This window comes from Desmodus rotundus, chromosome 6 (assembly GCF_022682495.2).
Source record: "Desmodus rotundus isolate HL8 chromosome 6, HLdesRot8A.1, whole genome shotgun sequence".
In the NCBI taxonomy this organism is placed as follows: Eukaryota; Metazoa; Chordata; class Mammalia; order Chiroptera; family Phyllostomidae; genus Desmodus; species Desmodus rotundus.
Genome location: NC_071392.1, coordinates 131,265,736 through 131,291,912, shown reverse-complemented (window position 1 = coordinate 131,291,912; position 26,177 = coordinate 131,265,736). Strand labels below are relative to the sequence as shown.

Sequence of the window (26,177 nt, the reverse complement as noted above, 5' to 3'; positions counted from 1 at the left end):
CTGTCATCAAAAAGACAAGAGATAACAAATGCTGGTGAAGATGTAAAGAAAAAGGTAACACTTACTTATTCATTGTTTGTGATGCTGACATTATGGAAAACAACATGGAAGTTCCTCCAAAAGTTAAAAATAGAACTACCATATGATCCAGCAATTCCACTTCTGGGTATACAAGTATATCCAAAGGAAATGAAATCACTATCTCAAATATTTGCATCCCCATGATCATAGCAACATTATTCACAATAGCAAAGGCATGGAAATGACCTAAGTATCCATCAAAAGATGAATGGATAAAAAAAAGTGCTATATATATGAAAATTATTCAACCATAGAAAAGAAAGAAATCCTGCAATGTGGAGCAACATGAATGTACACTGAGGGCATAATGCTAAATAAGTCAGACATAGAAAGATAAATACTGTATGATGTCACTTTTAAGAGGAATCTTTAAAAAAAAGCTAGCCTCAAAGAAACAAAGAAGAATGGTAGTTTACAGAGGCTGGGGAGTGGGAGAAAGGGAAAATGTTGGTCAAAGGGTATAAAACTTTCAGTTATAAGATAAGTATGTTCTGGGGATATAATGTACAGCATGGTGACTATATTAACAATACTGTATTGTACACTTGAAATTTGTTAGGACAGCAATCTTAAATGTTCTTACCACATAAAAAACCCTTATTATGTGAGGTGTTAACTAACTTTAATGTTGTAATGATTTAACAATATATATGTGTATTCAATCATCACACTATATACCTTAAACTTACACAATGTCATATGTCAGTTATAGCTCAATACAGCTAGAAGAAAAAACTTAAAAGAAAAACAAATAGTAAAGTCATGAATGTTCCTCTTCTTGTACTCCTACTAACCAAATTACTTGTGTGCTTATCTGAGGTTGAGCCCAAATTACAAATCATTAGTGGTCACTGAAAATGAAACTGGATGGCACCATTCCTTCATTTCAGAAACAGTAGTCAAATTTCATCAGTACTTTCATCTATTTATGTCTACATCAAAGACATAAAGCAAAAGACACAGACATTGAATTATTAGAAATTAAGTATAGCTTGGGAGGTGGGGGGAGAGAGGCTGAGGGTAGAGGAATTGAGCCAGAAAACAGAGAAAGAACTCGTGGACACAGACAACAGTGTGGTGACTGTGGGGGGGTGGGGAGTGGGAGGGTGGATGAAGGAAGAGGGTATAAGGGAGATAAATGATGATGAAAAATAAAATAAAAATTGAAAAAATAAAAAGAAATTAAGTGGAAATAGAAGAGAGATTGGCTACAGTCTGACATTTAGACCGATAGTTAAATGTTTAAGAAAATACATATACATCCCAGAACTTTATGCTCTCCCTGGAATCTTCTTTCCCAAGATATTCATGGAAAGGTGCTTAATAAATAATAGCTTTATGTAGGTAGATATAATACAAATGAGGAAACCTTATTTTAAATACTAGGATCCAAGTACTGATGATAAATCAAGCTTTTTCTACCTATAATATGGATTTTCAGATATCTTTGCCTGACGTTAGGTTCACTTTCTAGCCCTTTCTCTGAGGTCTGTTGCTCAGATCTTAGGGATTAATACACCCAAACATTCATAAACCACAATTACGGCAAACCCTCTGAGTTAGTTCTTACTTCCCCACAATGAAAGAGTCAGAAGGGCATCCTTAAGCAAGAAAGTAGTAATGAATAAAACACAAAAGGCCAAATGCTAGGTAGCATGTTAACTCAGCAGTGGGGCCCAGACTGGGGTCCTTTGGGAGATTCTCAGTTCATACTGATAATTTATAAAGTAGGGGGTACCTGTGAGCTAAAAGAGACCATGGGGTGTACCCATGGGCAATGTATATCCATGAGGGATGTACAAACAGGAACCTGAGAACAATTATAAGAGTACTGCCTTTGACAAACTTCAAGTAAGATATGTAGATAATTACTGAATTCATGTTAATTCCCTGCTTTAGATTATTACACTATGGTTATGAAAAATGTTAATATTAGGGGAAGCTAGGTGAAGGTATACAGGTACCCTGTGTGCTATTTTTGCATTTTTTTACGTGTCTAAATTTTTTTAAATAAAATATATTTAAAGCAACAACAAAAAAGAACATTGCCATTAAAACTGAAATGACAGCAAATCCAGTCCTTAAAAGGCTCTGATGCCAGTTTTCTAGAGAATACTTGGAAAAGCCATGCTAACATGGCCAGTTAAGAAGGATGCTATAAAGGACACATGGACAAAATCAAGGGGGAGGGTGGAGGTGGGGGAGGGAGGTGGGTTCAGCTGGGATGGGGTGGAGGGATAGGGAGAAAAGGCATACAACTGTAATTGAATAACAATAAAAATTTTTTTTAAAAAAAGAAGGATGCTAAGACAAGGGGAGTCTAAACTTGATGGAAAACCTCCTATTTCTTGGTGGGCAAGGACTTCAAGTATTTTGGATGTGTGTCACATGGGGCTGGAGAGCGAGGGCAATCCAGTATACAATGGCCCCTTTCTTAACTACTGGAGGATGGGAGGAGACACAGTGTTCACCAATATCAAAGGGCTCCCACAGCATTCTCAGCCTCCCATGAAGTAAATGATTCAGATGGGAACATGAACAGAGGTGATGCATAAGAGTTGGTGAGGTGCCTCCATCCCGCACTTGCTGGGCCCAGGACACCAGTGTTACAAGCCTACATCCCTGAGACAACAAATGGAGTAGACTCCCTCCAAGCCATGGTGAGCACTTTGGTGAGATTAACTGTTACCATATTAAGTCACAGAGATTTCTGATTGCTGTGGCAGCTAGCATTTCTTAAAATAATCCCAATAAAGATATTTCCATTGAGAATAATTACCCTAGAACTTTTAAGAAAAAGGATAAGTGCTAAAACTTGTCAGTTTATAGTAATATATTCATAGTGGGTAATGAAAATATCCAAACTCCCTTCATATTTAGATGTTTTAAACTCTCCATTATACTACAGAAATACTCACACAAGTAGGCAAAGATTTACATCCAAGCATGTTTACTGCCATGCTGCCTGTTTGTGTTAGGAAAAAAATGAAAACAAGCCAATTGCCCATCAAATAGGGAAAGAATATAGCCATTCAACGAACTATTTTCTGTCATCCCAACACATTCCCTCTGATGTGTGCTCTGCCCACACTCTCTCTAGCTGGACTCCTAATCATGGTGCCCACAGCTGTGCCATGCACTAGGACACCCAGTAAATATGCATTTTCTGTAATGGATAATAGTCACTGATACAGAACAATAAATACATGGTGATTTGTTGTACTATCCTCTTCATATGAGTTGGAGGTTTTCTCTAATACAAAGTTCTAAAACTGCATACTTCAGAAAAATTGACATAATTAAAACTAAATAACATTTTCTATGAACAGAAATTATTACACTCAATAAAAGAAGAAAGAAAACTAACCCAGGCAGATAAAGCAATTGATCTAGTATATCAGTGGTTAGAAGGGGCTGCTGATTAACTCATTAGTCTACTATAATCATTCACATAAACCCAGTGGCAATCGAAGCTATTTTTACAATATCTGGATTAATTTAAAAGAGTCCATGACCTTGTTTGAAAAACAAAATATTGACTAGGAAGCATTCTCAATGGATTTGCATTTCCTAGACTGTATTGTTGACCCTAAAATTCAAGATTCTTGCTTTGTTGTTACTGAAATTAAATTTAAATGGAATATCATAACATAGCTAGACATTCTAATAACCAAAAACACTCCTTGAAATGATTTCATGTTTTAAATTACAGATTAAAAGAAAATACAGAAACATGATCCACAAATATTTATTTTCTAAGTCATGATTATTTTTTAAAATAATAATGTGACCTTACTGTTAATATTGATTAATGCTCAGGAAGGAGGTTCTTTTAACACTGTAAGATTATTTGCATATGTATAAAACTGAAACTTCCCTTATTAATCTAACCTCTTACTCAAAATTATTTTTCAGCCTGTTAAATGTAGACAATGCTTCTAACTGTAAGATACACAGGTTCTGGAGGCTGGCCAGCGTGATTCCCAGAGCCTTGGCCTGAAGAAATATAACAGAATGGGTAAGCTCTGAAGAACAGCTTTGCAAGCAGGCCTTCTCATCAAAAAGAACACACAGACCTGTAAACCTCAGTGCAACTACAGAGTGAATTTTCAAGGTCAAATGTGTGCTTCCAAGGTGAAATGGCAAGAACAAGAATATATTTCTAGAACAGCTGACTCCTGGTGGAGTCAAATCTTGAGGCTCCAGTTGTTTAAACAGACCATAATACAAGTCATGGTACGTAAGGAAGTTTAGTCAGGAGAAACCTGAAGCAGTGCAACCTGAACAACTGTCTTCTGTTGGAACTCAGTGCTCTTACAGCTATGGGATGTGACCTTGATCAAGTCATTTAAAGAGGAGGGGATTACAGGAACTACTTTAAAGGACACATGGACCAAATCAAGGGGGAGGGTGGAGGTGGCGGAGGGAGGGGGTTTCAGCTGGGGTGGGGTGGAGGGATGGGGAGAAAAGGCACACAACTGTAATTGAATAACAATAAAAAATTTTTAAAAAAAAGAGATAACTGAACTGTGTTTCTCCCCTCTCATGATAGTTGTGAGAGTCACATGCATGGATGTGAAACAAAGAAACTATTAGTTCTCAAATTTATTTTTATTAACAATGAAATTCTGCTATTATTATAATCCTCATTCATGTATAACAATTTCATTTTTCAAAAGCAAGGTTTACATTTAGAGTTACACATTTCTAAAATATTTCTCAATATTGCATTTAAAAAAGAACAGTTTGAAAAGACCACCAGAGCTACTATCCAAAGAGAGAAGGCAGATTAGAAGTTATGAATGAGCATCTGTCTAACCTTTAAAAGAGCAGGCTATATGTCTGTTTGGGTGACTTAATTATAAGCCACTAATAAGTAAAATTATTTAGATTTCATAAGCTACTTTAATTTTTTAGATTATTTTTATTTCACACTCAAAAACCAAACTCAACTACTACTTTCATATATTGTATACTTTGGATCAATACTTAAGTTCAAACAAAGATACTTTATGAATCTGGTCATTGTCCTTTAATATTAGGTAATATAGTATTCAACCACAGTACACTTGTTAAAAGCCACATTTGTAACTATATGACTTCTTTCTGCTTCAGGAAGCTGCAGACACACTGGCAAAATTATACAGGGGTTGGCTAATAATATTATACTGGGCAGGTTAATAATAATTAATAATACAATAATTAATAAGTAAATAATATTCAAGAATAAACTGTCTCATATGTTAACAACTATAAACATACTTTTGCCCATCTCTGTTATTTTTTTAGAAACATTTTTATTCTTTTTCTTTATTTTTATTATTAACACTATTACAGATTTCCCCATTTTCCCCTCCTTTGCCTAACTCTTCCTAGGCCCAGCCCCTCTTCCCTCTGGCCCTCACCACATCGTTGTCTGTATCTAGGGTTTATGTATAGGGTTTATACATATATGTTCTTTGGCTAATCCCTTCCCCCTCTTTCATTTAGGGCCTCTTCCCCTCCCCTCTGACAGCTGTCAGTCTATTTCATGTATCCATGCTTCTGTTTCTATTTTGCTCTCCAGTTTATTTTGTTAATTAGATTCCACATATAAGTGAGATCTTTACACATATGATATTTATATTTCTCTGATTGGCTTCTTTCAGTTAGCATAATAATCGCAAAGTCCATCCATGCTGTAAAAAAAGGTAAAAGTTCCTTCTTTTTTATGGCCATGTAGTATTCCATTGTGTAATTGTTCCACAGGTTTTTTTATCCACTCATCTACTGATGGGCACTTGGGCCATTTCCAGACTTTGGCTATTGTAAATGACGCTGCTATGAACCACCCCTGTATTTTTTAAAGCAAGTCAGCCAATACCTGCTCCTGAGCACCTCTCCTCTGGTTCCCAGTAGCACTTTGTCCCTCTCACATCTGAGGCATGCCTACATACTGAAGGTGACAGTGCTCTTTCAGAAGTGAGATCCAAGTCCCCAAGAAAGTTGGAAATGTTGGACCTGACAAGGATCCTTTTTGTGGGCATCCCTGACCCACGTCATTCAAGACTACACACAAGAAAAGGTAGCCACACAGGGACACATTTCACAAAACTGGAACAGAAAGGTTACAATACATACCCATGGAAAGATGTTCACCCTTGTCCCTCACCCCTCACCACCTGCTCATGCCTCCAGGCTGCAACTGTCTTGCTTCAAATGCTGAATGAGCCTCTCCAAGCTCAGTTTGCCATTCCTGAACAGCAGCCAAGCACTGCCTAAGGATTTGATTGACTTTTAATATTCCTAGGAGCTACTCTACCAGATTGAAAATGTAAAACAGAAATGGGACTTTTCTCTCATTACTTTAGAGAATATTTTATTCTTACTGCTTTGTTGGCAGTATACCAGAAAAAAAAGGAGAGCCTTTCTTATTTATTAGGCACTTAAATTTAAGGATGGGGTATACAAGGATATGCCGAGTCTTTATAAATGCAGAGCCTTTTGAGTGCCCACATGCCATCCCCTCAGCTCACCTCTAATGTCAGCTCCCACTACTTCAGACAGTACCATGCAAACTCTAGCTCAGCTAACAACTGGGACTCCTCAGGCAAGCATTGAGGGTCTTTTTGCCTCAGGGCCATCTTGGAAACCACGGGAGCCCATTTGCCTGCTTGGGCAGCCAATGGAAGAAGGAACCAGTGGCTAAAGGTCCCACCACCCATCCTCAGACAGAAAACCATGGAAGACACTCTGTACACTTAAATAAGTGTGCTGGTTAGAAATACTGCAGATACACCTCCATCCTTGTATAACTATAAGAATCTAATGAATCCCATGCCCTACCCTTGGGAGCAGCGTTCTTGGCCTGGATTCTATGTTATGGCCCAAGAGGTAGAATTCTTACCAGGTCCAACTAAAACAATTCTAGTTGGTTCTCAGCATTGGTTGTATGTTGGAATCAACCGGGTAGCTTTTAGAAGTCTTGAAGCTCAGATTGCCCTCCAGAAAAGATAACATTGGCCTGTCTCAGGGTGGGGCAGGCTCCCCATGTCTCACCCCTATACTGGTACCCAAGATTTGCAATACTGGCCAGGAATGCAGTCGGCTGAGTCCCACCAAGAGAGTCAAAAGGTGCAGTAAGGCACCTCTCAAGAAGACCACTCATGATGGGTTTAAGATAAATCCTCTTTTCCAGAATGTACTAGAAATGGAGGGTCCACAAAAGTGGTAGGCAGATAAAGAGATTACATACCAGATAGACTTTGTTTTTATATAACTAAAATCATACTACACATATGCTTTGGAGATGACATTTCATCCAGTAATACAACTACTATGTTTTTCCACATAAGTGCATATATCTCTATTGCATTCAATTTCAAAACTAACTAGCCAGTTGTCATAACACCCTTGTTGAAAATCTGCTTCTTGCTCATTGATCTGAAATGCTATTTTTATAATTTACTAAACGTATAAATAATCAGTTTATCTCTCAGGTCTCTCATCTATTCTACCAATCTGCCAGCACCATCTGTTTTTATTTCTGTCACATTGTAATATACTTTGATATCTAGGAAGACCAGTACCCTCCAGGAGATTTTTTCAGAATTACACTTATCTCTTGAATTTCACTGGAATGTATTTTAAAATATGCTATAATGTAAGGATTTAAAATAATTACTTTTCTGTAATTGCCAATCAGTTACTCAATTACTACTTATTGAGAAACCCTTCCATCTGGCATTGACTTGTAATGTCTACTTTATATACCATTATATTCTTATACAACAAATATCACCTAATCAATTCTGAACTGCTTACTCCCTTCCTTTAATTGGTCTAAGATTTTCTGCCCTTAGGGAACTTATATTCTAGCAGGGAAATGGACAGTTTTATAACTTTTATTTATCAGAGAGAGAGAAACATCAATCTGTTGTTCCACTTATTTCTGTATTCATTGGTTGATTATTTTTTATGTGCCCTGGCCAGGGATCGAACACATACCTTGGCATATCAGGATGATGCTCTAACCAACTTAGCTACCCATCCAAGGCCCAGTTAAATTTCAAAAGTAAATAATTAATACAAACAGTTGTAATATTTAGAAGATAGTAAGTCTTATGAAAGTAGTAAGAAGTGAAGAAAAGTAACCAGTCTAGAAATACAGAGCAGGGAGAACCAAGATGGCGGCATAGGTAGACACAATGCACCTCCTTGCACAACCAGAACTGACAGAAAATCGAACAGCAAGTAAGTCCAACACCAAGGAAATAAAAAGTAAACATTCATCCAGACCAGTAGGAGGGGCGGAGACGGGCAGCCGGGGCGGAGAGGACTCGCGTGGCTGTGGCAGGACAGAGACTGGCGGAGTGTGGGACCAATGGGGCAGGCAGTCTGACCACTAGCAGACCCTGCAGCCCCACATTTGCACAGATAAACCAAGAGGGCCGGACTCAGAGTGGCAGAGAACGGGGCAGGCAGAGCGGCGGGTAGCACCCTATGGCCCCACATTCTCACCTAGATAAACCAGACAAACGGCAGGGAGCGAAGCAGACCACGTAACCCAGGGCTCCAGCGCGACGAAATAAAGCCTCAAACCTCAGAGTGAAAACACCCGTGGAGGTTGGGGCGGCAGCAGGAGAAACTCCCAGCATCACAGGAGAGGTCGTTGGAGAGACCCACAGGGGCCTAGAGCGTGCACAAGCCTACCCACTCGGAAACCAGCACCAGAGGGGCCCAATTTGATTGTGGGTAGCACAGCAAGTGACGGAAATCGGGTGGAGAGTGGAGCAGGCGCCATTACTCCCTCTCAGCCCGGGCCCCTTCCCCACATACAGCATCACAGCTCAGCATCACAGTGACCAGCGTTACCCCGCCCCTGGGAACACCTAAAGCTCCGCCCCTTTAAGTAACAGAAGCACCAAGACAAAAAAAAAAAAAAATGGCCCAAATGACAGAACACTTCAAAGCTCCAGAAATAATTCACTAAGCAGCAAACAGATAGCCAACCTATCACATGCACAGTTCAAAACACTGGTAATCAAGAAGCTCACAGAATTGGTTGAAAAAATGAAGGCTATGCTAAGAGAGACAAAGGAAAATGTACAGGGAACCAATAGTGATGCAAAGGAAACTGGGACTCAAATCAACACTGTGGACCAGAAGGAAGAAAGAAACATCCAACCAGAAAAGAATGAAGAAACAAGAATTTGGAAAAGTGAGGAGAGGCTTAGGAACCTCCAGGACATCTTGAAACATTCCAACATCCGAATTATAGGGGTGCCAGAAGGAGAAGAGGAAGAACAAAAAATTGAAAACTTATTTGAACAAATAATGAAGGAGAACTTCCCCAGTCTGGCAAAGGAAATAGACTTCTAGGAAGTCCAGGAAGCTCAGAGAGTCCCAAAGAAGCTGGACCTAAGGAGGAACACACCAAGGCACATCATCATTACATTACCCAAGATTAAAAATAAGGAGAGAACCTTAGAAGCAGCAAGAAAAAAGAAGACAGTTACCTACATAGGAGTTCCCATAAGACTGTCAGCTGATTTCTCCAAAGAGACCTTACAGGCAAGAAGGGGCTGGCAAGAAGTATTCCAAGGCATGAAAGGCAAGGACCTACATCCAAGATTACTCTATCCAGCAAAGCTATCATTTAGAATGGAAGGGAAGATAAAGTGCTTCCCAGATAAGGTCAAGTTAAAGGAGTTCATCATCACCAAGCCCTTATTATAGGAAATGTTAAAGGACTTACCTAAGAAAAAGAAGATAAAAAATACGAACAGTAAAAATGACAGCAAACTCAGTTATTAACCACCACACCTAAAACCAAAACAAAAGCAAACTAAGCAAACAACTAGAACAGGAACAGAACCATAGAGATGGAGATCACATGGAGGGTTGTCAATAGGGGAGTGGGAGGGGGACAGGGGGGGAAAGGTACAGAGAATAAGTAGCATAGATGATAGGTAGAAAATAGACAGGGGGAGGGTAAGAATAGTGTAGGAAATGTAGAAGCCAAAGAACTTATAAGTATGACCCATGGACATGAACTATAGTTGGGGAATGTGGGAGGGAGGGGGTGGGCCGGATGGAGTGGAGTGAAGGGGGGGGAATGGGACAACTGTAATAGCATAATCAATAAATATATTTTAAAAAAACAAAAAAAATAACAAGATCCCTTAGTCCAGCAATTTTCAACCATTGTGCCATGGCACACATTTGTGCTGCAAGAATTTCTAATACATGCAATATCTAACTATTTAGTTAGTGGCACTGACCTCTTTTTCCTTAGATTGTCAAATAAAAAATGACAACAGCTAACATAATAATAACCATCCAGTATGTATGAATCAGAATTATACTTATTTTTTGTCAGATGTGCAAAAAATATATATTTTTGGTGTGCTGCAAAATTTTAGTAATTAGTTTATGAGTGATATGAGATGAAAAGGTGAAAATTGCTTACTGCCCTAGTCACCTCCACCAAAAATCTCAGCCACATCCTTGACCATCTGGTTCACACTCTGCACCTCTCCAGTCTGGGCCAGTGCAATGCTGCCCTCAGTTTCCCCTGTCTTTCTTGTCTTTCCTAGTCCAATCTGTCTGCCATCCTGCTACAAGAGGGTCATAGCTAACGAGCAAATCTGATCTTCAAATCCCGCTGAACTCTCTACAGTGGCTGCCCATTGCCGAAAGGCCAAGCCCATGCTCCTTAGCAGGACACTGAACACTGTCATCATCTGCCTTCCCCTCCAAGCTCATTGTCCTCTCTACCACCAGCCTTCTGGCCCCACCAGACTCAACTACTTGTTATCCCACCAAACAGGTTCAAACCTCCTCCCCTTGTTCACACTCTTCCAGGAATGTGCCAGCTCCTGTATCTAGCTTTCAGACCCAGCTGACTCTTCCTCACCCTTCAAGACTCAGATGTTTGATATCTGCCCGTGGACACCTGTTGTGATGACCATCCCCCACCCAACATTCTATGCATTCCACTCTCATCATTGATCAGCAGCAGATCAATGATGTCGCCTCAGAACTGTCTTGGTGTGATTTCCATGTCATTAAAGTACAAGCCTTTTGAAGAAACTATGCCTTATTTCTCTTCTTGTACCCATTCCTCTTCTTGTAATCCAAACTCAAGCCAATGAAAAGTGGTCAGCAAATACTTATGAAAAGGAAACGAAGGGAGGTAACTGGTTCGATTTTATATATACAGTTATGGGTCAAGTATAGAAATTAGTCTCCTACTCAAAGCCAACGAAAATACCCATACATTTTGGAAGATAAAGATTTTGTTTGCTTTTGTTATTTCTGCAATACTTGACCTTTTGAGACTTTCAGATTGATTGATTAAAGGAGCAAAGGAATTCCTTTTCCCCACTGTCGGGGTTTCACTTTGTTCTGCAGAGCTGAAGTTAAAGCCAAAGTAACTGATTCGTCTCAGACTGAAGAGACTGAAACACAATAGGGCCCATACGGCTCATTAACAATGTGCACCCTCCTCTGCTGGCATCTGATTTCCATTAAGGTACACAGAGAACAACGCCTGCATAGTTCCTAATAGTTTCCAGTGCAGATTTCAAAACTACTCCGGGTTGTAGGTTTCTTCTGAAGAATAAAGGCCTAAGGAAAAACAGTGTCAACAGAGAGAATCGATGACTGCAGATTAGGAAGGAGGTCCTACAAATGGCCAACTATTAACACTTCAGAATCACAGGTTTCTAGAGCTAGAAAGCCCCCAAAGGACCCTCTGGCCCAACATGCTAACACCAAACCCAAAGGGTTCTATGATGTGGCCAAAGTCACCTAGCAGCAGGCAAGCCAGAATTCCGAGGCACCCTGCTCTGGACTACTCGTCTTCTCCTTCCTTCAAACTCTTCAAGCGCCTTCAGGATGGAAAATCAAGAAAGGAAAAGTTATACTCTGCATTTTGTGTATTCCCCAGCCTTTAATAAAAAGGTAGATGGGGTGAATGGTAGACACCAGGGTACATGGAGGCCTGGGAACAACCCTGCCCTCCATGCTGAGATGCTGACCACAAGCTCACCAGTGTGCATCTGCACCACACTTAAGCCTCTTACAGAAAAAGTGTGGCCAGCTCATCATAGGCGTTGAAGGCCACAAAAACACAGTACACAGTGAAGGTTTGATGTGGCTGTCCTGATTTCACCCTTTCCAGAGAGGGCTTGTTTCTTATTTGGCTCTCTCAGAGACTTGACACTCATTACAGTGGCAACTATAGGCCTCCAAGACCTGCAGCAGCAATCTGAGGCAATCAGATGGCATCACTTCCAATGCCAAATGCTTTTACTCCACTATTAATAGACAAATCAGGAGAATTCTCCTGAGGATGTTATTAAGCATTAAAAACAAAACTGGTAAAACACCCACCAACGGGAACATGGAGACTTCATTTCTAAGTTATTGAGACTGTCTCCAAAGCTCGAAGTGAATCACATTTTTTCTGCACAGGTGAGAAGACACAACTGGCCATGCGCCTTAGCTTCTGGCAGAGGCCTACAAGTGGTCTGAGGACTCTGCAATCCAGAGAGACACACTCATCTCTCCCTGCAGGTGGGTGAATTAGGGGACAGGATCCTCCTCTGTGGTTCCATTTCCTCAGGTTAGAAAATGGGAGACTCCAGTAAAACCCCTGACACCATCAATTACTATCATTTCTAAGTCCTGAATTTATGTATTTATTTATCTTTAGAGAATTCTATTTCCCATGGCTTGGTGAAGTAAGCTAGGCTCTGACCTGCTTCCTTTTCTTCTTCTTCCCTTGACTGACCTAATATCATATATGGGTAAGGAACTGATTTATCAAAAGTCTATCCTGGGTACTGTGATAGTTTTGGAAGGAATTCCTATCCTGGCTGGTGTGGCTCAGTGGATTCACCACTGGCCTGTGAACCAAAGGGTCACCGGTTCAATTACCAGTCAGGGAGGGCACATGCCTGGGTTGCGGGCCAGGTCCCCATTTGGGGGTGTATGAGAGGCAACCACACATTAATGTGTCTCTCCCTCTCTTTCTCCCTCCTTCCCCTTCTTTCTAAAAATAAATAAATAAAATCTTTTTTTTTTAAAAAAAAGGAATTCCTGAACACACTTCTCAGCTCACCTGACACCAGAGCCAAGGAAGGGATCCAAGATGAGATTTGGGTCTACACCAGTTTTCTAAGCAAGTCTCTCAGGTCTATTATTCTTAACCTTTCATGATTCCTCCTCCTGTCTCATTTTATTAAATTCTATTAAGAAAAAGGACATGAATAAAGACTAAAATAAAAGTTAGCTGAACCTACCTGGTATTTTATTCACTGTTCACATTTGGGTGGTAGGCCTAACAGTATTTGTTTTTTAAATCTGACTGGATTTCCCAAAGTATCTCTGTGTTGAATAAAGCTACACAAGTTTGAGGTAATTCATCATTAATAATAATTCTAACTTAGTGAGGCACTAACTTTGAGCAAGCCCCAGGAAAGTCCCATTTATTGAATGGGACAACAACTTTACCAAATTAAAGATTCTAGAGCCAATATTACCATTTGCTAAAGTTAGGTTTTGTTCCCTTACTCTCTATACTTTTAGCATGTTTGAAATATTTCAAATTTTTAAAATAATAAATGTTTATTGCCTAGAAAATCTACATCCACAAAAAGAAATATTAAGGATGATTTCTGCATCATCATTAGTAATAGCAAAAAATGCCAACAATACCCTATGTCCATTCAAAAAACAACTAAACAAATTGTAGTATATTCATATGAAAGAATCTTATATTGCAGTTAAAATAAATGAACTAGCTGTAAATGTAACAACATTAATGACATTGTTAGGTGGGGCGAAGCATGTTTCAGAATGATATATGCAATACAGTACCATTTAGGTCAAGGACAGTGCACACATACACATGTGTATGTACACACACATACAACACACATCCTGAATCTATGGGTAAGGAAACCCAAATTGTGAGACATTTTTCTAAATAACTGGTCTGTATACTTCCAAAGAGCCATGGTCATGAAAGTGAAGGAAAGTCTGAGGAACTTACCTAGAATGAAGGAAACTAAAAACATACAGCAATTAAATGTAACACACAATTCTGAATAACTATAAAAGACTGGTTACTGGTAAAACTACTAAAACATGAATATGGCCTGAGGACTGGATGGTACTAAAATACTAATGGTATTTCTGCTTTTAATAAATGTTTTGGGGTTCTGTCAGAGATGTATTTGTTTGCAGGAAATATACACTAATGTTTTCATGGATAGTGAGGCATACGATACACAACTTTTTCTCAAATCGTTCAGGAAAAAAATCCACTGGGATGGCTATCATTAAAAAAATAATAATAAGTGTTGGCAAGGATGTTGAGAAATGAGAACCCTGTGCATTTATGGTAGGAATGCAAATGGTAGTGCCATAGTAGAAAATGATAGGGCAATTAGTCAAAAAAATTAAATAAAGAATTATGAATATAATCCAGCAATTCCACTTCTATGCATATACCCAAAAGAACTGAAGACAAGGACTTGAACAGATATTTGTACACCCATGTTCATAGCAGCATTGCTCACAAGAGCCAAAAATGGAAACCATTCAAACTTCTATCAACAGCCCTGGCTGGTGTGGCTCAGTTGATTGAGCACCTGCCTGCAAAACAAAAGGTCACCGGTTTGATTCCCTGTCAGGACACATGCCTGGGTTGGGGGCCAGATCCCCAGCTGGGGTATACGAGAGGCTACCAACATAAATGTTTCTTTCCCATTCTCCCTTCCTCCCCCTCTCTCTGAAAATAAATATATTAAATCTAAAAGAAAACAAAAAGTTCCTTCAAGTAAATTAAATATTATATTTTAAAAAAACAACTAGCAACAGATGAATGGTTAAACAAAATGTGGTATATACATACAATTGAATATTAAGACTTAAAAAGGAATGAGATCATTATACATGCTACAATACAGATGAACTCTGAAGATACTATGCTAAGTGAAATAAGCCAGACCCAAAAGAATAAATATTGTATGATCTACTTATGTGATAAGATACCTAAAGTAGTCAAATTCACAAAGACAGAAAGTAGAATGAATGGTGGTTACCAGGGGCTGGAGGGAGGAGGTAATGGTGAGTTAGTATATAATGAACAGAATATCAGATTAGAAAGATGAAGAAATTCTGGACATGGATGGTGAAGAGGCTGCGCAGCAACATGAATGTCATTAATGCCACTGTATATAATGTATACTTTAGTACAATTTTTAAAAATTTATAATATATACATACCCATACATACCATGTATTTTTTATGAATGTGTAAATGTGGGTAAACATATTTTTAATAAGACTGGAAGATAACACATAGCACTTATTAACAATGTTACCCCAGAATGAGAGATTATAGTCAATATCATCGTCAGTGTATCTTAAAACTTCTAATTTTTTGAAGGATATTGATTTTACCTACCATATATAACAAAAAATTGACGTAAAAATGTTATTTTATGGACTCATGAGAAAAACAAAAGACAGGAAAAGAACTGTTTCTATAAAAGTACCTTTCTACTCAGGGCTACTATAAAAATTTATGAATAAAAAATATTTCTAAACTAGCACTTTCCAGTTAATATACTGCATGAAATTTAAAAAGTAATAAGAGACTCTTCCCAGGAGAAATTGAAAGGGGCAAAGGGATAACATGAAATGGAAAAAAGAAGAATCCACAGAACAAGCATAAGACCAGATCTAGCCTGGGTTTTTAAATGAAATTTTATAGAAACCGTACTTATTTGCTCAAGGTTCCCTGACCCACCAAGTGACACCAGGAGTTAGTAACAGCCTTTGTCCCCACCTCTGCAGTCCACTGCACAGGACACAGAGCACAGCCACTGCTGGGGGATATCCGCTGGGCAGCATGTTCCCAACTGAGCAGGAGGCGTGGAAACGGAAATGAGGCCATAAACTCAGATCTCTTCATTATTCAGAAGCTGAGGCTTCAGACTTCACTTTCACAATTGAAAAGAGAAAAAGAAATTAACTTCACATTTTATGGAAAGTAGTCAAAGGAAAATATTTTATGTGAAAAATTTCATGGAAGTGCTATTCTGCACTTCAGATTGACAAAAATAAGTAAGGTGATGGAATAGGCAGGTAGAAGGTGGCTATTGTGAGACCCCTGACTTGCCACCAGCCAGGGGCACACAGCATCCAGGCACGACCACCTCCTCCAGCCCTGGATTCCTGCTCTGCCTCAGGAGCTGCTGCTGTCCTTCTGACAATTACTTCCCAAAATTTCCAAGTTCAATGAATACTAGGAAATATACTCTCCCAAAATGAAATTCCTTGTTTCCTCTGACAAGCTCTAAACACTTAGATTGAGAAACTGCCCTGACAATTTAAGTAAAAATAAAATACATAGAAAAAATTCAATATAAATGTTTTTTGTTTCTTGTGCTTTTTACAACTAAAGAGTTTTTACAATAAATGATTTTTTGAATTTGGGGGAAAGCTGGGCAATAGTGATCTGGCTTCAAGCTGACCTAAAGAAGGGGGCCTGGATCCCTGAAATCGGCCTTTTTTTTTTTTTGCTTTGTGTCTGGTCTGTGCCCAAGGATCCCTCAGAACCAGGGGTAAACATCATATCCCTTGGTGTTTAAATGTCTGGTGTCATCCTAGAAACTCAAGGAAACTCATGCCTCGGAATCCTTTCACCATCCTGCCCTGGATCAGGAATGAGGTGGGTTTCCTTGTAGGGAACTGTGGGAGGTTAACTATTGCACTATGCCCTAATGCTCAAACCACAGTACAAAAGCATTCAAACATGAGTCATTTACAGAAAGCTCTCTTGCTGGAGGCAGAACACCAGAGTGGTTGAGAGCCTCCAGAGTATATCTAGACTCTCTCCACGTCTCTCAGGAGCTCCCAACTGTTCTCCCTGTAGCCCTGGCCCCAGCCTACATTACAATCCGGTATCAGCCATCTCTGCAAACACACACAGATGCCCTCACATTTAGTAACTCTCCAGCTTACTACCAATAAAACCCTAACTCCTCACTCTGACCATAAGGCCTTGCTCACACCATCAGGCCCAGGTTCAGTTCCACCTTCCTGTCCTAACCTCTTCCTGCCACCTTCCAAGCTCAACCCATGCTGGCCATCCTCCTGACAATTGCCCTAGGGCTCTGTACATGCTGACCTCTCTGTCTAGCACATTCTTTTCCCAGTCTTCACATAGTTGGCTCCCTCTTAGTTCAGTGTCTTTATCCAGTACTTGTATCTAAGGTTGCCCCCACCCCAAGAGCATTCTCTACTCCCTGTTTTGATTTCTTGATTATAATTTTAAATTATACTTATTTTTGTATGTTTCGCATTGGAATGCAAGGTCCATGAGAGCACAGCTTCAGTTCTGTGGGGTACCTATATGCAAGGATAGCACAGAGTAGATATTCTATAAGTACCTGTTGGATGGATAAATGAGTGGGTGGCGGGTAGGTGAGTGGACAGATGGATGGGCACATGGGTGGAAGAATAGGTGCATAAATGAACAAGAAAACAAATTAACAAATGAATGAACATGGGCTACTATTAAGCTCATTAACCACTATGAAATCAATGCCACACCACACAATAAGGATTCAAAGACCTACCAGGATGGGCACTGAGGTAAGCATCATGAATGAAGCACTGTCTGAAATGACCTTAAAAGACAGGAAGATGACACCAGATGGAGACAGGAATGGAGTTTATTTCAGATGGAAGGAACAGAAATACAAAGGAGAAAAAAATAACACGGTAAAGAAATAGTAAATAGTCTGCAGGAAACTAATCTGACAACTCAATGTGAAAAGCTTTTACCACAGACTTAATGAGTAATGCACCATAAAATATGAACCTTTAACAATGTCCTATGTGTGTTTAAATGTAAATGATTAGCCAACTGTCCACAAAGATTTGACATTCATACATTTCATTATATTGCAATTCTCCAAGCAAAGAGTTAGGTGTTGATCATCCTGGGTTTTTATTCTAATCTCATCAATAAATCAACTGATGAGGAGGGCATTCCACCCATGTCTGCTGCCCAAAAGCCAAGAGACTTATAAATTGCTTTTCAACTAAAAATCTTAAAAGACTACACTACTGCAACCTCACCCAGCCACTAGAGAATCCACTCATTGGGTTCATCTCTCTTAAGAAACAAGTTATTCCACTAGCACATGCCTCAATGTCACTCGGCAGAGAGACCCATCATCGTTCACTAATGTATTGAGCTGTCGTTGCTCTATCAGCTTCTCCCTGACACATTTGTAATTGTGTCAGGAAGGCACCATGCTTTGGGAATACTTTCATCATTTCTGGGTGTGTGAGGGTGGGGTGGTTGAGGGACCAAGGGGCATTGATGAATGAGAACAGCCTCATATGTGACCTCAATAATCAAGCCCAGCTATCTTGCTTTATGGCAACTGCAATAACAAAAATTTGTTAAGTATTCTTAGACACTTCAGCTGAGGGTCAGGGGAGGAGAGGGGAGGGTGGTCTGGAAGAGACCAACACCTGGAGTAGATAAAAATGGCAATGTCCAATATCCTCTGGTCCTGTGGTTCTCAAACATCAGTGTATTTGATGAGCTCATGAAGAGCTGGTTAAAAACATAAATCGGCTACTCTTCTGCCTTCCACATCCAGACATGCCAGGAACTCTGGTTCAGAAAACCTGGGGGAATGAGGGCAGTGCCAAGACTCTGCATTTTAACATGCACCCTCAGTGGCTTAAAGCCAGTGGTCCTCAAACAGCCCACTGAGAATCACAATCACTAGCCTGGAATGAGAGTATGAAATCCCTGCAAACAACAGCCCCAGCCCTCCAGCACCTTCACTTCTTTGGAACCTTCTAGGAATCAGATGAAAGTCCTGGATCCTCCCAGGAAAAGGCACTTACATACATCAATACACAAAAAAACCTGGAGGACAAGCCCAGGGCTGTTAGTGAACCCCTAAAAGACCACTTGACCCACTTCATACACCATCCTTACCTTCTCTCACAGACCAACTTATTTAAAAAGTCCTTTCAGTCAGACTGCACCTAAACTAGGGTATGCTGGCAAAACACCTCTGTGCAGTTAAGTGTTTTATCTATTGGGCAGTCCTTTGGAAAAAATTATAGAAAGAGCTTCATTTTTTCTACCACTTTTAGATCATTCTTGCCTCTCTGTTAGTAATGCAAATGTTTGAACAAGGCTTCCTTCAAAACACCACTGACCTACCCAACATTTTTCTATAATTGCCCAAGGCTATAAACCTCCTAATAAATTAGCTAAAAAGCTGAGAATCCCAAATTTAAATCTTGAGTCTGTATAATTAAATTATTGCTTTGCTCAATGTACAAATCCACAGAAAGATAAATTTTACCCCCCTCCTCTGGGAATAAAATAAGACACTAGTTAATCTTCACCGGTATCTTCAAGTCAGTAAGGTAAGGAGTTTGCTTTTTTTAACACAACCACAAATGAGATTAGAAGATTAAAATAACTAAAAATCTGCCCAAAATACATACACAGGAACAAATAAATAAAGTTCTTAAACCTTAAATGTACTAACTCATTAGTGCCCTGAAAGAGTTGTTAAAAGCAAAACAGATATTTTGCTGTAGATAGAGATTAGAAATGTTCTATGTGTCAAAGGTAAAAGAGGAGATCATAGTTTTTAATTATCAGCCATATTCTAATAGCAATAAAGAAACTTCAACTTTTGCAATTTTGGTAACATATGCTATGGATTTAAGAAGGTATGGTGAAGGTCAATCGATTCATCAATCCATCAGTGGGTCCCCAGGCAGAAAGGCACAGTCATATATCTACCAACTTGGACAACTGTCTATATGGAAGCAAATTAAAATATTGAAATAAAAGCAGTTGCTTGCACCTCCTGAACTAGGAATAAACCAGCCTGCTTAGAAACATCTACAAGAATCCCAACCTTCCCTACCAGCCATCGATGTATGCCCCAGGCAGGGTACGCCCCCCTGGCAGGACTCAATATACATTCTGGCTGCTGAGTGAAGTCAGGAACCTACCCAACCTGCACACTCAACCTTCTCTGGGGAGGGTTGTGCTGTTTCCTAACTCAGGAAAGTAGGTTTTCATACTGAAAGAAAACCAGAGGTGATTTCCATAGCCCAAGAGGTTTGGCAGATGCCAGCCCTGCCAGGTTGGGAGTCTTCTATGTAGCAGGTGAGGTTCTAGGACTCAGGGTCACCACCATGCCCATCATGACATTGTGACAAAGATAAACAAGAGGAACAACAAAAACTCTGTAATGAAGAAGTTCTTGCTAAGTTACCACTTTTTAAAAATTTATTGACTTGAGAGAGAAAGAAAGAGACAGAAACATCAATTTGTTGGTCATCCATTCATGCATGCATTCATTGGTTGACTCTTATATGTGCCCTGATGGAGGATCTAACCTGCAACTTTGGCATATCAGGAGGATGATCTAACCAACTGAGCTACCTGGCCAGGGCCCACTTTTTTTTTAGTAACACTTAGGTATACACAAAGCAGGATTCTCAGTCAACATTTGTTAAAAAAATCAATGTGAAAAAATGAACTAATGATTGGAATAGAATGCAGGATATGGGTCTCATTTTGTAAATCAGACTCAGAAGCACACTCCTATGGCAAGTCAACAACGTGAGCCTGGGTGAGATCATGCAAAAACTGAGTTGAAACCAACAGAAATCAGGAAACTAGCATCTGGAGTTCAAGGTTAAAAACAGAATAACAAAGAGAAAAATTAAATGTTTTTCTATGAAGAAATGCAAACTTACAGGCACCAACATAATTCTTCCTTATATTCAGAATACTTCTCATTAGATTTGTCCCTTGAACTGAAATGTGGAGGAATTGTGAGCCCATCTTTGTGCACCTGCGATGGGGCTGCCACCTGTCCCCCATTTCACCTTCTGGATTCGACAGCACTTATAACTGAAAAGGATACCACTGTCACTGTAAGAGCAAATAAATAAAATCAAATGGAACTCTCTTCCCCACTCCACTATCTACCCTATTTATATCTTCCTAGTCCTACAGAAACCATTAATGTCTCAATATAGACATTCTATGGTTTCCAGACATCATGATGAATGCTTGATAAGGCAAGTGTACAGAGAAAAATTATAGGTGAAGTGATGGTGATATTCAGAGAAGCATATAATTAAAAGCTCAGGCACCATTTTTCACTGGCCAACTTATCCCAGTGATTTGTCAATAGCTGCATGAGATAATTCAAAGAATATCTGAAAGTTCATTTTTTTCAGCTCCTTCCAGCATTTCAATTTAAAGAGGCTTTTAAGTCCACTAAATAAATGAGAATATAAATAATTAATGGCAACACTATAAACTAGGTGGGCTCTGGGCCCTCAGCCCCAGGAAGAGTCCCTCAGTTACAAAATGTGCCTTCTCACAAGGAAAATCCCCATCTGCTCTCATACACACACAACCCGACCCATGTGAGACCCAGACAAACACCTCCCAACCCTCAGCTAAAGGGAAAGCATTTAAGATTAAAACAAGAGCAAGATTAAATTTCTATCATCAGGGATGGCTGACTAGGGTGTTCAAATCTTCCAATATCTAATCACCCATAGAAGAACTCACAATCAATCTTTTCTAATAATAATCAGGATGTTCCTACCAGAATCATGTTCTTCCACAAAAACACATCAGGGAGAACAGCTTGTGTTTAGTGGTTCTGCTACTGTTTCCAAGCCCTATTCCCATTAGAAGTACGTCCTTAAGAGCAAGAATGTAATCTCTTCTTCCAACTTCTTCTCACTATCAGAAGACATCATGGGACCCACAAAGCAGCCTATAGACACACTGGGCATAGTGCTGATACAACCATGGGAAAACAGGCATAGGCTTCAGTGATCAGTTCCGAAAACAGAGATCTGATTAAGTCAGACAAACAAATAGTTACCTTTACCAGCCCAGCCTTTACCAGCAGCAGCTGCACCACCCAGAAACAGAGCTTTGGGACTCTTACAAATAAAAACCTGTGCCTATTTGCAGTACAAGCTTGGAAACAACAACTGAGAATGCCTCCTCTCCTCTGCCTCCTTAAAGGTCAATGAAAACCTCCAGTGCCCTGGGAGGCCTATCCAGCTCAGCAGTGACAACAGTGGCATCAGCCTTTGCAGAACTCAGAACATTCACAGATGTCACAGTTCACAGGACGATGACACACAATTCCAAAACTAACTATACCAGACTTACCTCCTGGGGAGGGCACAGCAGTGGACAAGACTCAGGAAGCTTAAATTGTATGAGTGGTGTAGACAGATAAGGAACAAAGAAACAAGCAGATAACAGATGGTGCTAAGTGATGTGAAATAAATCATCAGAGCAACATGACAGAGTAGCTGGCAGGGGCTTACTTGGGATCAAGGGGGTCAGAGTATCTCCTCTGAGGCAGAGACACTGACACTGAGACCAGAGCCCAGAGGTAGGAAAGAGTTCAACCTATTTTCAGAATAGAAAGGAGGCAACAGTAGGTAAAGGGTAGGGTCAGAGACTGCTGGCTCTAAAGCAGGCCACACAGAACCACCCCACTGAAGCCTGGGTGTTCAGAGCGCAGTTTTAAGAAGAGCATGAAATGATGGCCTTGTGGCATGTCCCAAACAATACTGTTCTTTACCTCTTTCACTGTTACTAACCTTCCAGGTTTACGTTGCCCTAACCATAGCCCTGAGAGCAGGTGCTGTGTCACAGTACTTCTTTTTCTTCCTCACAATGCCCAGCACACTGCTGTATACAAAAAGATGCTTGATGCATAAACACACACACACACACACACACAGAGGGTTCATTTGTCCTGATGATTCAAAGAACCTACATTTAAAAACCTGCCAAAAGAATCACTCCTCTGTAATATATATGGTTTTCACTAATGAAGTAGTTGGATTATAATGGGAATATAAAACACAACTAAACTCAGTTGATAGAAATGCTTGTTTACCTATCAGTAAAAAAAAAAAAATTTGTCTGCAATCTTCCTACCAACACAAATATAAACAAATTAGCTATCTGTCCAAAGGGAATCCCCTTCCAATTGAGAATAAAAAGACAGAAAGGCCATGTGGGCAAAGGCCAGCAGCCACCATCACATAGGCCCCTGCGATGCCTACTCACCACGACCTACTGGATATCTGGAGGACAGAGATCTGTGCAACAGTTCCAGGGTCTGAGACTTCTGGTGTCAGTTAATGGGCACAAATAATTGAAATTAAAACAGGACAATTCATGTATTTGAGGAAGAAGCTCCTAAAAGATTCAGAAATAACTAAAAAAAAAAAAAGACTTTCTTATCCCAATAGGGTAGTGTGCCTCATTGGAGGTTTTAAAAATGGTACTTATTTTTGTTTTAAAGAAGGAAGGAGGCACTAGTTGAAAGTGTAACAGGGAATATAGAGGTTCCCAAAATGGGAAAATCCCCACAGCCGTTGCTTGGGAGATGGGGAAGTAGACAGACTAGTTGAAAGGTACTTTGCATATCAATAACAGCTGGCTAGCTTCCTAGATATGTTAAGTTGCTGTAACAGACTGGGAGCCAGGGAAATGGGTGTGACTCCAACCCATGATGTAGCCAGGAGGCAGTTCCTATGTCATGAGGCTAAACCTGCCTGGACTAACAATGGCAGCTGAGAAAGGCAGAAGAGACTAGAATACTGGCAGAGGTAGCCGATTGTGGGAGGAGTCGGAAATGGGGTTACAGAAGAGCAGGGTAAGGATTTAAACTCAAGTGCGGGGCAATCATGCTCCCTTAGCCACGCGGGGCTCTTTTGACCATGTGGCTTGGGAGTAGCCTTGGCCACGCAGTTTGAAACAATGCAGAAGGACACCCACCGGCCCAGCATGAGGAGGGGCCATGCAGTTTTGGATTAAGAGTGTGGGCCGAGCCAAGCATGGACGACTAGGAGAAGCCAGAATGCAGACGGGAACTTGCCTAGCTAAGCTGTGGACTTCTGTTTTTCTCAGAGATGGTATCCCTGGCTGGTATACTATGAGACCGACCTGGTTTGGTAAGGGGAGGCAGGACTGTGTGTGTTTATGTGTGTTTAGTTTTAAGGGATTTTGTGACTAAAAAACAGAATCCCACCATTATTCTAAACCTGTATAACTTTTGAATAAATAGCTCCTTTCCTTTTCATAAGACTCTGGCATTGGGAGTCACAGTTTTTTTGGTGGCAGGCAATAGAACTCAGAAGTTCTGTTACAAAAGAAGGTTGAAGATCCTAAAGATATGAGATATTACTCTATCACATACAAAAATATTTGGAATGAAAAATACTTGACATATTTTTCTTCAAATACAAGTAGAGTAATAAATCAAAACTACAGAATAATGAACAAATAAAACAAGAGGGAGCAACCAGAGGCAAGAGGAAAACTGGGAGAGAATGGTGTCCTGGAAAACAAGGTTCAAGATGGTTCCAGGGGCAAGAGGTCAACAGTGACAAGAGCTGCTAAGTGGTCAAGTCAGGTGGGCCGCAGTCCACGGTCATGAAATAAAGCAACATGGAGGCTGCGAGGGACCTCAATGAGATCAGAGTAGTGCACTGAGGAGGCAGCAAGAAGACAAAAAACAGGTATTTCTCAATTGGAGATCCCTGGAAATATTTAAAAGCCAATGAAAATAAAACAGATGAGTGAAAGAGACAGACTGACTTGACAAAAGGACAAAGTGCTTAGTGGAGGCTGCTGAGAAGGAAGAAGGGTAGGACAGAAAATGCAGGAAGGCCGGGGAGGACTCCACAGTCCAGGTCAACCTGGCTCCATAGGTGCACCACCTGTGTGGTCACACAGGTGGGGCCCCCCATTCAGAAAGGCTCCACCCTTTGTTTAATGCTGTCACCACCTTGAAATTCTTAAAAATTTTTTAACAAGGGACCCCTCATTTTCCTTTTGCACTAAGCCTTACAAATTATGTAGCCTGGCCCAGCCCAGAGGGAGATGCTGGCCTCAGCACCAGGAAGGACAGCTCAACTACCAGAGCAGGAAGAAGGAATGGAGAAGCAGGTCAGTGCCATCCAATATCTTCTTTCTTTATGAAGCAGAAAAAGTCATCGACTATGAATGAGCAAGAGGGCAGACAGAGGGAGAAACTTCACTGTAAAATGGAGAACTCTGCTAGACTCCACATTAACTAAGTAATCAAGGTTCACAACACCTGTAATAAGACAATTCAATATCACGTACCTCCTCATATGAAACACTAAAGAGGGCACAAGATCAGTTTTGTGCTATTTGCTATTCCTGTCAAAGTATATAACCTTAATGTAATCATAGGAAACCCAAAATGAGGAACAATAGTCTTGAAAAGTGTCAAGGTCATGAAAGAAAAGGAAAGACAGAGGAACTGTTTAAATAAGGTTTGTTGTATAGTTAAGAGTATTGTATCAATATTAACTTCAATGTTTTTATCAGTGTACTATGATTATGAAAGACAGTAATATTTGGGGAAGCTGAGTAAAGGGTACATGCAAACACGACTCCTTTTTCAACTTTTCTGTAAGTCTCAAATTATTTCAATAGAAAAAGATTAAGTTTTTGTGTCGATTTTTTATTTGTGATTTCTTTCATGTTATCAGTAATTCTAGGAACCTCAATTATCGCCTTTGAAGTCTAGCACTACTGTGTCAGACATGTTCCTGCTTCTCTATTAATCCAAAGAAACAGTAACAAAAAAAGAAAGGTAATGCTCCCTGTGGAAATTATAACTTTGAACAGGACATATAGCCCTAAGTTTATATAATGCTTCCCCACACCTACTGCATCATTCTGCTTCACAGCATCTTAGCAAGGGAAGGAAGGAGGAACAGGAATGTCCCTTCATTTCTCATTCCTCTGCCTGTCCCCTCCCCTGTATCTGGAAGGCTATTAAGTGGATATGTTAATTGAAGCCTTTACAAATGATGAGCAGCTATGAGAACACATAGGTTACAAGGACCATCAACAGATTTCCTTTCTCTATTTTAATTTAAATTTTTTGTGAAAGTTTACAAAGTTTGCAGCAAATCCTGGTCAGATATTGCTTTAGAAAAATGAG

General features: G+C 40.0%; 1 protein-coding gene across 1 annotated transcript in view; it reads right to left on the bottom strand.

Annotated features, from left to right (window-relative positions):
* DTD1 (D-aminoacyl-tRNA deacylase 1) overlaps positions 1-26,177 on the bottom strand; it is a 229,272-nt gene that overhangs the window by 145,718 nt on the left and 57,377 nt on the right. The gene's annotated exons all lie outside the window — the stretch shown is intronic.